Consider the following 12,042-nt stretch of genomic DNA (forward strand, 5'->3'; position numbering starts at 1 on the left):
ATCCAAGTGTATGTTGTTGTTTTCTTTAGTGGTTGAAAGGATATCAGTTTAACTGACCAAACTGTATTACTTTTATTAGTAAGAGAACTTGAACATAGCTTATTTGCTGCTGTTTACTTAATAATGTTTCTGTGGTTTGTGTTTGTAGGCCCTTCCAGTTGCAGAGCTAGAAATCTAGGCAATGTGGATTTCAGATGAGTTTCATAACACTGTCTGACACAGTGGGAAGTGCAAGGAAGTATCTGGCAATATTATTTTTCTTATGGAGCCTTTCCATAAGAAGGAAATTCAGTTATAACAAAGTCATATTTGGGTAGGTGACATAATGGTAAAATGACATTTTCTGCCAATAACAAAACCTATGTATTGTACCTGTGTGATTTTTTTTTTTTTTTTTTTTTTTTGAGACAGAGTCTCGCCCTATTGCCCAGGCTGGAGTGCAGTGGCACAATCTTGGCTCACTGCAAGCTCTGCCTCCTGGATTCACGCTGTTCTTCTGCCTCAGCCTGCCAAGTAGCTGGGACTACAGGTGCCACCACCACGCCTGGCTAATGTTTTGTATTTTTAGTGGAGATAGGGTTTCACTGTGTTAGTCAGGATGGTCTCTATCTCCTGACCTTGTGATCCGCCCATCTCAGCCTCCCAAAGTGCTGGGATTACAGGCGTGAGCCACCGCGCCTGGCTCATACCTGTGTGATCTTAAGCATTTGATTTATTTAAAAGTTACCGGGGCTGGGCGTGGTGGCTCACACCTGTAATCCCAGCGCTTTGGGAAGCCGAGGTGGGCGGATCACTTGAGGGCAGGAGTTCGACACTAGCCTAGCCAACGTGGTGAAACCCCGTCTCTACTAAAAATACAAACATTAGCTGGGCATGGTGGTGCACACCTGTAATCCCAGCTACTCAGGAGGCTGAGGCAGGAGAATGGCTTGAACCCGGGAGGCAGAGGTTGTAGTGAGCCAAGATTGCACCACTGTACTCCACCCTGGGCGACAGACTGAGACTCTGTCTCAAATTTAAAAAAAATAAAAAATGAAAGTGTTATTGGCCAGGAGCAGTGGCTCACGCCTTTAATCCCAGCACTTTGGGAGGCTGAGGCGGGCAGATCACCCTGAAGTCAGAAGCTCGAAACCAGCCTGGCAAACATGGCAAAACCCCATCTCTACTAAAAATACAAAAAATTAGCCTGGCATGGTGGCAGGCGCCTGTAATCCCAGCTCCTGGGGGGGGTCTGAGGCAGGAGAATCGCTTGAACCTGGGGGGCAGAGGTTGCAGTGAGCCGATATCGTGCCACTGCACTCCAGCCTGGGCAACAGAGCAAGACTCCATCTCCAAAAAAAAGTGTGCCGGGTGCGGTGCCTCATGCCTGTAATCCCAGCACTTTGGGAGGCTGAGGCGGGTGGATCACCTGAGGTCAGGAGTTCAAGACCAGCCTAACCAACATGGTGAAACCCCGTCTCTACTAAAATACAAAAATTAGCTGGGCGTAGTGGCGGGTGCCTGTAATCTCAGCTACTTGGGAGGCTAAGGTGGGAGAATAGGTTGAACCCAGGAGGCGGAAGTTGCAGTGAGCCGAGATTGCACCACTGCACTCCAGCCTGCGCAACAAGAGTGAGACTCCATCTCAAAAAAAAAAAAAAAAAAGTGTTACCAATAATTTAATTCTCATCTCATATGCTTGATGGAAGGAGACTAACTGTTGAGGTATAGTACTGCTCTGGGCTATATACCTCATAGGAATGATAGAGGCAGCAAGTGATTATTATAAGGAATAACAAGCAATAGTAATGTTAATTTTTTTCCCTATAACCAGAGAAGTAGCATGGAAGTTTGAAAGGTTTAAATCCTTGCTTAAATAAAAATGTCAGCCCTAATCAGAATAATGTGACTGAACTTGAAATGTTAAAGGAATTGGAGAAGCTGCAAAGTTAGGTCAGATAGTAATACAAGGTTTATTTATACACAGGTTGATTAAATTCTTCATTGAGAGCAAATGTGGTTTTGACTAAGATAAGCTACTCCCGACAGTTGGCAGTTTTACAACATATAAAGCAAATAAATAACCTGAATTTTACCTGGAGGAACAAATAAGAATTGATTCAGGTTTCTGTAGGTCAGGCATTATTTCATAATAATTATACCATGATTAAGTTCAGCATTCTTCAGAAAGGAGAACAAAATCTGTCATACGAGGATTCATTTTTAGGAAATTGAGCTGTGATCACGTATATATTAGGGTGAGTGGAAAGGAAGATTTTTTAAAGAGAAGCCTTCTGGAAATTTAAAGACTTAAAAATCATCATATTTGAAATACATGTTAAAAGAATGCAAGCGATCAAAAGGACCATACAAAACAGATTGTTATTTGGCATAGGCTTAGAGGCTGTGGAGAGAAGAAAGGCATCTTTCTTTTCTTTTTCTTTTTTTTTTTTGAGACGGAGTTTCACTCTTGTTGCCCAGGCTGGAGTGCAATGGCGCGATCTTGGCTCACTGCAACCTCTGCCTCCCAGGTTCAAGCGATTCTTCTGCCTCAGCCTCCCTAGTAGCTAGGATTACAGGCATGTGACACCACGCCTGGCTAATTCTGTATTTTTAGTAGAGACGGGGTTTCTCCATGTTGGTCAGGCTGGTCTCGAACTCCCGACCTCAGGTGATCCGTCTGCCTCGACCTCCCAAAGTGCTGGGATTACAGGCATGAGCCACCACGAAGAAAGGCATCTTTCTAAGAAGAAGGCATCTCTAAAATATTAGAAACGTTTTCAGTCAAGGCCAGAGAAGCCCACAGAGTGATTAGGAACAACGTAGAAATTAGGTGAATAAAAGATGAATTCAATAAGCCTCTTTGTAGAAGTGATTAGGTAAGAGATTTTATTTGTGTTTTTTGTTTATTTGTTTGTTTTTGAGATGGAGTCTTGCTCTGTCGCCCAGGCTGGAGTACAGTGGCACGATCTCGGCTCACTTTAACCTCCACCTTCCGGGTTCAAGCGATTCTCCTGCCTCAGCCTCCTGAGTAGCTGGGATTATAGTCGCACGCCACCACACCTGGCTAATTTTTATATTTTTAGTAGAGATGGGGTTTCACCATGTTGATCAGGCTGGTTTCAAACTCCTGATTTCGTGATCCGCCTGCCTTGGCCTCCCAAAGTGCTGGGATAACAGGTGTCAGCCACCGCGCCCAGCCTTGTTTTTGTTTTTAAAAAAGATATGTTATAATGAAAAGGTCAGCTAGAGAATTGGTAAGACTACTTAATCATGGTGTGAAAGATCCATTTAAGAATGAAAACATTAGAGAATTTCCACTATTTCTTTCCAACCAGATTAAAGTTTCTAGTACAAATGATGATAGATGCTTAACTTTTTTTAAAAGTTTTTTTCTGATTAGAACATGAATAAATCCTCTAGGAAGTACAGAAAAATATATAGAAGTCCCAGGAATTATCCCAGAAATGTTAACATTTATTTAATATTTCCTATACTTTTTTTTTTCTGGCTACCTAGGCTTTTCTTGATTAAATCAGTAAACTTGATGAGCTCAAATTTATCTACCCAAGAATTTAGGAAGAATTCAGAGATAACCTGTGGAATGCTTAGTGAAAGTATAGCACCTTAAATTGTAAGTGGCGTGGTCACTATACTAAGGAACTGGTGTAGATTTCAGATGTGGTTCTGTCCATAAGAAGGGTTCAGAGTGAAAGGACTAAAAACTACACCATATTAGAAAGCTGGAAAATGTAGATTAAAGATTGAGATGACTTGGTGCCAGTCATATAATTTGTTGGCGTCAAAGCAATGGATTAGATTACATAAGGAAAAATCACATATGACAAATCATTAATACTTTTATGTGAACACAGTTGTTACCAGTGGACATTGTTTAGTTTGAAAAGACTTCTGGTAAGGAAGGTCAGACCAAAGACTGCTTGAAAACTTTAGTCATGGAGTGGCAGAAAATTGTTTTGTGAATTAGCAAACTGATTTTCTGATGGTAAATACTTCCCTAGGTCTACAGTCCCTTTTCTTCAGTTCTAAAAACCTCCAAAAGCTCTGAAAACTGAAAGATTTTTGAAAAGATATGCACAAATCTGACTTCAACTAATAAATGGCTATTTATAGTCTTTTTTATGTAAAGTAAATATTCATATTGCTGGAGGAATATTAACGAATTTGATTACAGGGTGCTGTTTCAGTTTTTTCTTTCTTTTTTTTTTTTTCCCTGAGATGGAGTTTCACTCTTGTCACCCAGGCTGGAGTGCAATGGTGCTATCTCAGTTCCCTGCAACCTCCACCGTCCAGGTTCAAGCGATTCTCCTGCCTCAGCCTCCTGAGTTGCTGGAATTACAGGGATGTGCCACCACGCTCAGCTAATTTTGTATTTTTAGTGGAGACGGGGTTCTCCATGTTGGTCCGGCTGGTCTCGAACTCCCGACCTTAGGTGATCTTCCCGTCTCAGCCTTCCGAAGTGCTGGGATTACAGGCGTGAACCACCACGCCCGGCCTCTTTTTTTTGAGGCAAGTTCTTACCCTGTCAGCCAGGCTGGAGTGCAGTGGCAGAATCATGGCTCACTGCTTCATCGACCTTCTGGGCTCCAGTTATCATCCTGTCTCAGCCTTCTGAGTAGCTGGGACTACAGATGCATACCACCACGCCTGGCTACATTTCTTATTTCAGTAGAGACGAGGTCTGACTATGTTGCCCAGGCTGGTCTTGAACTCCTGAGCTCAGATGACCCTCCCACCTTGGCCTCCCAAAGTGCTGAGATTACAGGTGTGAGCCACCATGCCCAGCACTGTTTCAGTGTCTACTGACAGCATTACAGTCTACTATATAAGGTGTATTAATTATCTGAGCTGGCCTTGAACTCCTGGGCTCAAAAATCATCCTCTTGCCTCAACCTCCAGAATAGCCAGGACTGTAAGCACACATCATCACACCTGGCTATTTCAGCTTCTTACAGATGAAATAACTGAGGCCCAAATAGCTGTAGTGACTTCCCAATGTTATTACACATCTAGGGAGAGTAAATAGTAGAATTGAGTTTTTCTGCCTGCTTACTTGGTTTTGTGTTTTTCCCCCCATTGCACTGTGCTGCTTCCTTGTTAATCAAATATTAACAAGTTTGATTAGAGGGTGCTGTTTCAGTTTCTTTCCTTTTTTTTTTTTGTCCTGGTGACATTGCCTCCAAAGACCATCTTGATGATAAGTTCTATGTGGAAGAGTTTAGTGACATTCATCTTATTTGACATTTTAATAAATGTTTCACATAAGTGAAATATTGAGATTTTCCTATGACATTAAACTCTTCCAGGTAGTTAGGTCCCCAAATTGTTGAGATTATGCTTCAGGAATATCTTGACTGAGGTGAAAAGTAAATGAGCTTCAGTGTGGATAAGAATTGCATTTAAAAAGAGGGAGAAAGTCTAAACTACTTTCTTAGGATGTGTAATTTTTGGCCAACAATTGCAGCCCCTAGTAGAAACTAAGAATCTTGGCCGGGCACGGTGGCTCACGCCTGTAATCCCAGCACTTTGGGAGGCGGAGGTGGGCGGATCACGAGGTCAGGAGTTCGGGGCCAGCCTGGCCAACATGGTGAAACCCTGTCTCTACTAAAAATACAAAAATTAGCTGGGCGTGGTGGCATGTGCCTGTAATCCCAGCTGTTCGGGAGGCTGAGGCAGGAGAATCGTTTGAACCTGGGAGGTGGAGGTTGCAGTGAGCCGAGATTGCGCCATTGCACTCCAGCCTGGGCAACAGGGCGAGACTCTGTCTTAAAAAAAGAAAAAAGAAAAAAAAAAAAAGGCCGGACGCGGTGGCTCACGCCTGTAATTCCAGCACTTTGGGAGGCCGAGGCGGGCGGATCATGAGGTCATGAGATCGAGACCATCCTGGCCAACATGGTGAAACCCCGTCTCTACTAAAAATACAAAAATTAGCTGGGCATGGTGGCGCTTGCCTGTAGTCCCAGCTATTCAGGAGGCTGAGGCAGGAGAATCGCTTGAACCCGGGAGGCGGAGGTTGCAGTGAGCCGAGATTGCGCCACTACACTCCAGCCTGGGTGACAGTGAGACTCCGTCTCAAAAAAAAAAAAAAAGTGAAAGTGAAAAGAAACTAAGAATCTTGGTAAGATATTCCTCGAAAAATTAACTTAGTGTACTGCCAGGGAAATGCTGGGCATCATTAGGAAGAGAATCAGTACCAAATAAACAAAGATAAAAATAAACTTCCATCTGTGTAAAACCAAGGTTTGTTTATATTTGTGATACTGTGTATTCTGTTGACCCTGAAGAAGTATTTATCAAAGCTGATGACCAAAGAAGATGAAGGCTTTAATGAATACATGCAAAGAAAAAAAAAAATTCAGCTTTTAAAGACAAAGGGAATATAATGTCAAGTGATGAAAAGAACATATAGACTTGATCACCAGTTCTTAGGATCCCGTATTAGATATGGAACACTCAGGTTAGAAGTGATTTTAGCTTAATGATTGGGCTACTCTTGTAATTAGTAAATAAATAAAATATGTTTAACAGTGGTAGAAATTTAAAAATGGAAGATTAACAAAGTGTTTGCATGTTTTTTAAATTACACTTTTTATATTGAGATAATTATAGAGTCTTAATGCAGTTGTAAGAATAATGCAGTGGGGTTGGGTGCAGTGGCTCATGCCTGTAACCTCAACACTTTGGGAGGTTGAGGTGGGAGGATCACTTAAGCCCAAAAGTTCAAGACCAGCCTGGGCAACATAGTGAGACCCTGTCTACAAAAAAATTTTTTTAAAATTCACTGGGCATGGTCATGCACCCCTGTAGTCCCAGCTATTCTGGAAGCTGAGAGGATTGCTTGAGCCCAGGAGGTGGAAACTGTAGTGAGCCATGATAGCACCACTGTACTCTAGCCTGGCAAAACAGCAAGACTGTCTCAAAAAATAGTAATAATAATGCAGAGGGATCCTTTGTACCCTTTACCTAGTTTCCTCCAGTGGTAACATCTTGCTAAAGCACAATATCGTAATTTTGACATTGATATAAGCCATCTATCTTGTTCAGACCTCCCCATTTTACTCATAATCACTTTTGTATATATGTGTTTTCAGTTCTGTGCAGACTTAATCACATGTAGAGTCATACTGTTTTCACCACCACAGTCAAGATACAGACAGCTCCATCACCACAAATGTCCCTCATGTTGTCCTTTTATAGCCACACCCACATCCTTTCTACTGTCCCCTTCTCCCATCCCCCACAATAAAATTTTTGATAAATTATTGGATTGGTACATTTTATAATAACCTGTTAAGGGAATCCAGGAGTATGAAGAAGTATATCCTTGACTTTTCCTAAAATTATTTAAAGTTTATTTTATCAGCCAGGCACGTTGTCTCACACCTGTAATCCCAGCACTTTGGAAGGCCGAGGCAGTTGGATCACTTGAGGTCAGGAGTTCGAGACAAGCCTACCCAACATAGTGAAACCCCATCTCTACTAAAAATACAAAAATTAGCCAGGTGTGGTGGCATGCGCCTGTAGTCCCAGCTATTCAGGAGACTGAGGTAGGAGAATCACTTGAACCCAGGAGGTGGAGGTTTCAGTGATCTGAGATCGCGCCACTGCACTCCAGCCCGGGTGACAGAGTGAGACCGTGTCTCAAAAAAAAAAATTGTTTTATCTATCCAAATAATAGATAAATTATTTTTGTTTTCCTATGAACTTTGTATTAAAAGTCAAATAGTGGGGCAGCTTTTTTTTTTCAAGACACAGTCTCGCTCTGTCACCCAGGCCAGAGTGCAGTGGCGTGATCTCAGGTCAGTGTAGCCTCTACTTCCCAGGTTCAAGTGATTCTCATGCCTCAGCCTCCTGAGTAGCTGGGACTATACCCATGTGCCACCATGCGATGCTAATTTTTTGTATTTTTGGTAGAGGCAGGTTTTGCCATGTTGGCCAAGCTGACCTGAAGTAATCTGTCCGCCTTGGCCTCCCAAGTGCTGGCATTACAGGTGTGAGCCACTACGCCTGGACTTTACTCCCATTTTTCTAAATAATAATGTGTTCTCTTACTGCCTTTCTCTTCTTATCGAATCATCCCAATATAGTTATGTCACAATTTTTGGTTAGGTCAATATTCATTATTTATTGTGCTGAGTAAATAAGTTTATTATTGAGCCATTTGATCTACTACTATTACATTTTTGGTGCAACTTTCCCCCCCCAGGAATTAATATCATTACTTAATTTTTTTTGGTTTGTTGTTATAGCCCTATTTCTGATTAATTTTTTTCAGACTCTCCAACAGATCTATGAATCTCATAGTCAAACATCAAGTAATCTGTAAGTTAGTTTCTTACTGTCTCCCTCCATCCCTCCCTTCCTGTTATCTCTCTAAATAGCCTAATCAGTGGTGATTAATGGCATGATTCCCTTTACATATAATACTACTTTAGGATCAGGACTATGTTATAGCAAGACAATTCTCTTGTTCATAGGTATTTATTCTTTTACTTTTTAAAAAAGTATAATATGTATGTAGTAAAGTACAGTAAGTGCACGAATCTTGTGCACAACTCAATTTTTCCATATGTATACAGCTATGTAACCACTATCCAGTTCAAGATATAGAACATTTATTTCCAGCACCCTGCAAGATTCCCTTGTGTTTCTTCCCAGTTGGTATCCCTCTTCCCAAGCATGACCACTTTTCATGACTACTTTTTTCACTTTTGATTCACAGGTGTTTTTTTGTTGTTGTTTGTTTTTTGTTTTATTTTTATTTATTTATTTTTTTGAGACGGAGTCTTGCTCTGTCGCCCCGGCTGGAGTGCGGTGGCACAATCTCGGCTCACTGCAACCTCCGCCTCCTGGGTTTAGGTGATTCTTCTGCCTCAGCCTCCCGATTAGCTGGAACTACAAGCGAGCGCCACCACGCCCGGCTAAATTTTTTTTGTATTTTTAGTAGAGATGGGGTTTCACCATACTGGCCAGGCTGGTCTCGAACTCCTGACCTTGTGATCCGCCCACCTCGGCCTCCCAAACTGCTGGGATTACAGGCGTGAACCACCATGCCCGGCCGATTCATAGGTGTTTTAAATGTGACACTTGGATGGTTTAAGTCTGATAGAACTTTTACATTTATTATACATTTAAATATATACCTGGGGGCTCTCAGGAGTTTGTGGACTAGTCCTTTTTTGGGAAGCAACTATGCATGAATGAGACTGTTGCAAGGCTAAGATAATACTCAGAAATGGTTAGGAATTTTAAGAAATATGGAAGCTGCTTTGTTTTCTAACCTTTCCCTTAGATTCTTAATGAATCTGAATTCTTTTTTCTGGAGAAAGGAATCCACACTCTGATCTAGTAGATTTGACGGCTGACTGCTAATTGAGAGAGTTTATAACTAGTGACAAATCAAGGTGAAGTAAGAATGGAGAGGAGAAATGCCAGCGGGGCATTGATATGATTCTGCTCATTGAGGAAAACAGTGTTCATTCACTCATTTGTTGACCAAAATACTTAATGAAGGTAGACTGTAAACCAAACACTGGTTCTTCAATGGTGAGCACAAGAGAGACAGCCTCTGCCCTCAGGGTGCTTGCGGTGTAGTGCAGGAAACAAATGTGACATCCTTGAAGCAAAATGGTGGCAGTTGTGGCCATACCTCATGGCTGGAGAGGTAGTGTTAGGTATCTTTAAGGATATTTATGTGGATCCCACCCTTTTTTATGGCTAGTCTAGCATTATTTCTATTTTTTGATAAGAGAAGTTTTCTTTGTCCCCTCAGATTTATTCTAGGGCTTCTTGTAGAATAGATCTGGGAAGGGAGAGATAAGGTCTAGAATATAAAAAATGAAGGCAATTCCTTGTCTGTTCTGAAAAATGCTAAATGTTTTTTCCCTTCCCTGAGACTATGAATTTGACCATGTTTAGAGATGAAGAACTAGGTGTGATGTAATCCCAACACTTTGGGAGGCCAAGGTGAGAGGATCTCTTGAACGCAGGAGTTTGAGACCAGTCTGGGTGACAAAGAGAGACTTTTTTTCTACAAAAAAAGAAAGAAACAATTAGCCAGGTATGGTGGTGGTGCATGCCTGTGGTCCCAGCTACATGGTAGACTGAAGCAGGAGGAGGATCCCTTGAACCCAGGAGGTCAAGACTGCAGTGAGCTTGTGTTTGTTTGCACCACTGTATTCCCACCTGGGTGGCAGAGTGAGACCCTGTCTCAAAATTTAAAAAAAAAGGAAAATTAATGATTTGACACAACAGTTCTGTGTGCAAGCCTAGTTTGTTTTTTTTTTTTCTTTTGAGACGGAGTCTCACTCTCTCGCCCAGGATGGAGTGCAGTGGCGCGATCTCGGCTCACTGCAACCTCTGCCCTCCAAGTTCAAGCGATTCTCCTGCCTCAGCCTCCCGAGTAGCTGGGATTACAGGCACCTGCCACTGCGCCCGGCTAATTTTTTTTTAGTAGAGACGGGGTTTCACCATCTTGGCCAGGCTGGTCTTGAACTCCTGACCTTGTGATCCACCTGCCTCGGCCTCCCAAAGTGCTAGAATTACAGGCGTGAGCCACCGCGCCTGGCACAAGCCTAGTTTTTTAGATGTTTTAAATGCTACCATCTCCACTATTCACTTTTTTTTTTTTTTTTAAAGACAGAGTCTCGCTCTGTCACCCAGGCTGGAGTGCAGTGGTGTGATCTCAGCTCACTGCAACTTCTGCCTCCTGGATTCAAGTGATTCTCCTGCCTCAGCCTCCCAAGTAGCTGGGATTACAGGCACCCGCCACCATGCATGGCTAATTTTTGTATTTTTAGTAAAGACAATTTCCCCGTGTTGGCTAGGCTGGTCTTGAACTCCTGACCTCAGGTGATCCACCCGCCTCGGCCTCCCAAAGTGCTGGGATTACAGGCATGAGTCACCACACCCAGCCACTTTTTTTCTAATAATTTGACATCACCACCTCCTTAGCACAAAAAGTTTATCTCTGGGGATAAGAACTTCTAAAGAGCTACATAGCCATCCAATTATGAGGGGAAGAGGCATGGCAGAGCTTATTTTTAAATTTTTATTTACTTGTTTGAGACAGCATCTCGCTCTGTCACCCAGGCCGGAATGCAGTGGCATGATCACAGCTCACTGCCGCCTCAACCTCTTGGGCTCAACCGATAATCCCATCTCAGCCTACCAAGTAACTGAGACTACAGGCATTTGCCACCATATCTGGCTAATTTTTTATTTGTATTTTTGTAGAGACAGGGTCCCATTATGTTGCCCAGGCTGGTCTCAAACTCCTGGGCTCGAGTAATCCTCCCGCCTTAGTCTCCCAAAGTACTGGGAGTACAAAGGCATAAGCCACTGCACCCGGCCAGTAGTTTGTTTGTTTTTTTTTTTTTTTTTTTGAGACGGAGTTTTGCTCCTGTTGCCCAGGCTGGAGTGCAATGGCACGGTCTTGGCTCACTGCAACCTCCGCCTCCTGGGCTCAAGCGATTCTCCTGCCTCAGCCTCCCTAGTAGCTGGGATTACAGGCATGCGTCACCACACCTGGCTAGTTTTTGTATTTTTAGTAGAGACGGGGTTTCTCCATGTTGGTCAGGCTGGTCTCGAACTCCCGACCTCAGGTGATCCATCTGCCTCGGCCTCCCAAAGTGCTGGGATTACAGGCATAAGCCACCATGCCCGGCCCCCAGCTAGTAGTTTTTTTAAATTGTTTACCTTAGATAATCTGCCCTGCTTTTTGGCCTACCTATACACAGGCTTTAGTAAGGGTTTTCTATGTGGATCACTTTCACCAAATGAATCTCTAAAGGGTCAGGACTGAATTATTTACATATTCAGTATACCATTTAGCCTATTGTGAGATATATGCTGGCACAGAGCAGTAGTGACAAACACCAAGGATCTAAACCTGAGCCCAGCTGAATTGCTATGTGCTGATGGAAGAGTCAGTTGCTTATGTGAAATGAAACAGGTCAAGCCTTGTAATCTTTGTTGGAGAATAGCAGCCTTTGAGGACTATAAAACTATTGATGAGTTGCAGCATATAAAGACTCAGGGACT

At 42.7% G+C, this 12,042-nt stretch overlaps 1 protein-coding gene and 1 long non-coding RNA gene across 7 annotated transcripts in view; one reads left to right on the forward strand and one right to left on the reverse strand.

Annotated features, from left to right (window-relative positions):
- The window catches only part of LOC129050485 (uncharacterized), a 215,986-nt gene that overhangs the window by 56,157 nt on the left and 147,787 nt on the right, over positions 1-12,042 (reverse strand). The window lies entirely within an intron of this gene.
- The window catches only part of ZNF609 (zinc finger protein 609), a 231,322-nt gene that overhangs the window by 19,253 nt on the left and 200,027 nt on the right, over positions 1-12,042 (forward strand). Inside the window, exon 2 of one of the 4 annotated variants that reach the window (XM_054532785.1) lies at positions 8,276-8,322. The exons of the other annotated variants lie outside the window; for them this stretch is intronic. The gene's annotated coding sequence lies outside the window, so the exon portion shown is untranslated. The remainder of the gene's footprint in view (positions 1-8,275; positions 8,323-12,042) is intronic. 4 annotated transcript variants of the gene reach the window in all.

This window comes from Pongo abelii, chromosome 16 (assembly GCF_028885655.2).
Source record: "Pongo abelii isolate AG06213 chromosome 16, NHGRI_mPonAbe1-v2.0_pri, whole genome shotgun sequence".
Lineage (NCBI taxonomy): Eukaryota > Metazoa > Chordata > Mammalia > Primates > Hominidae > Pongo > Pongo abelii.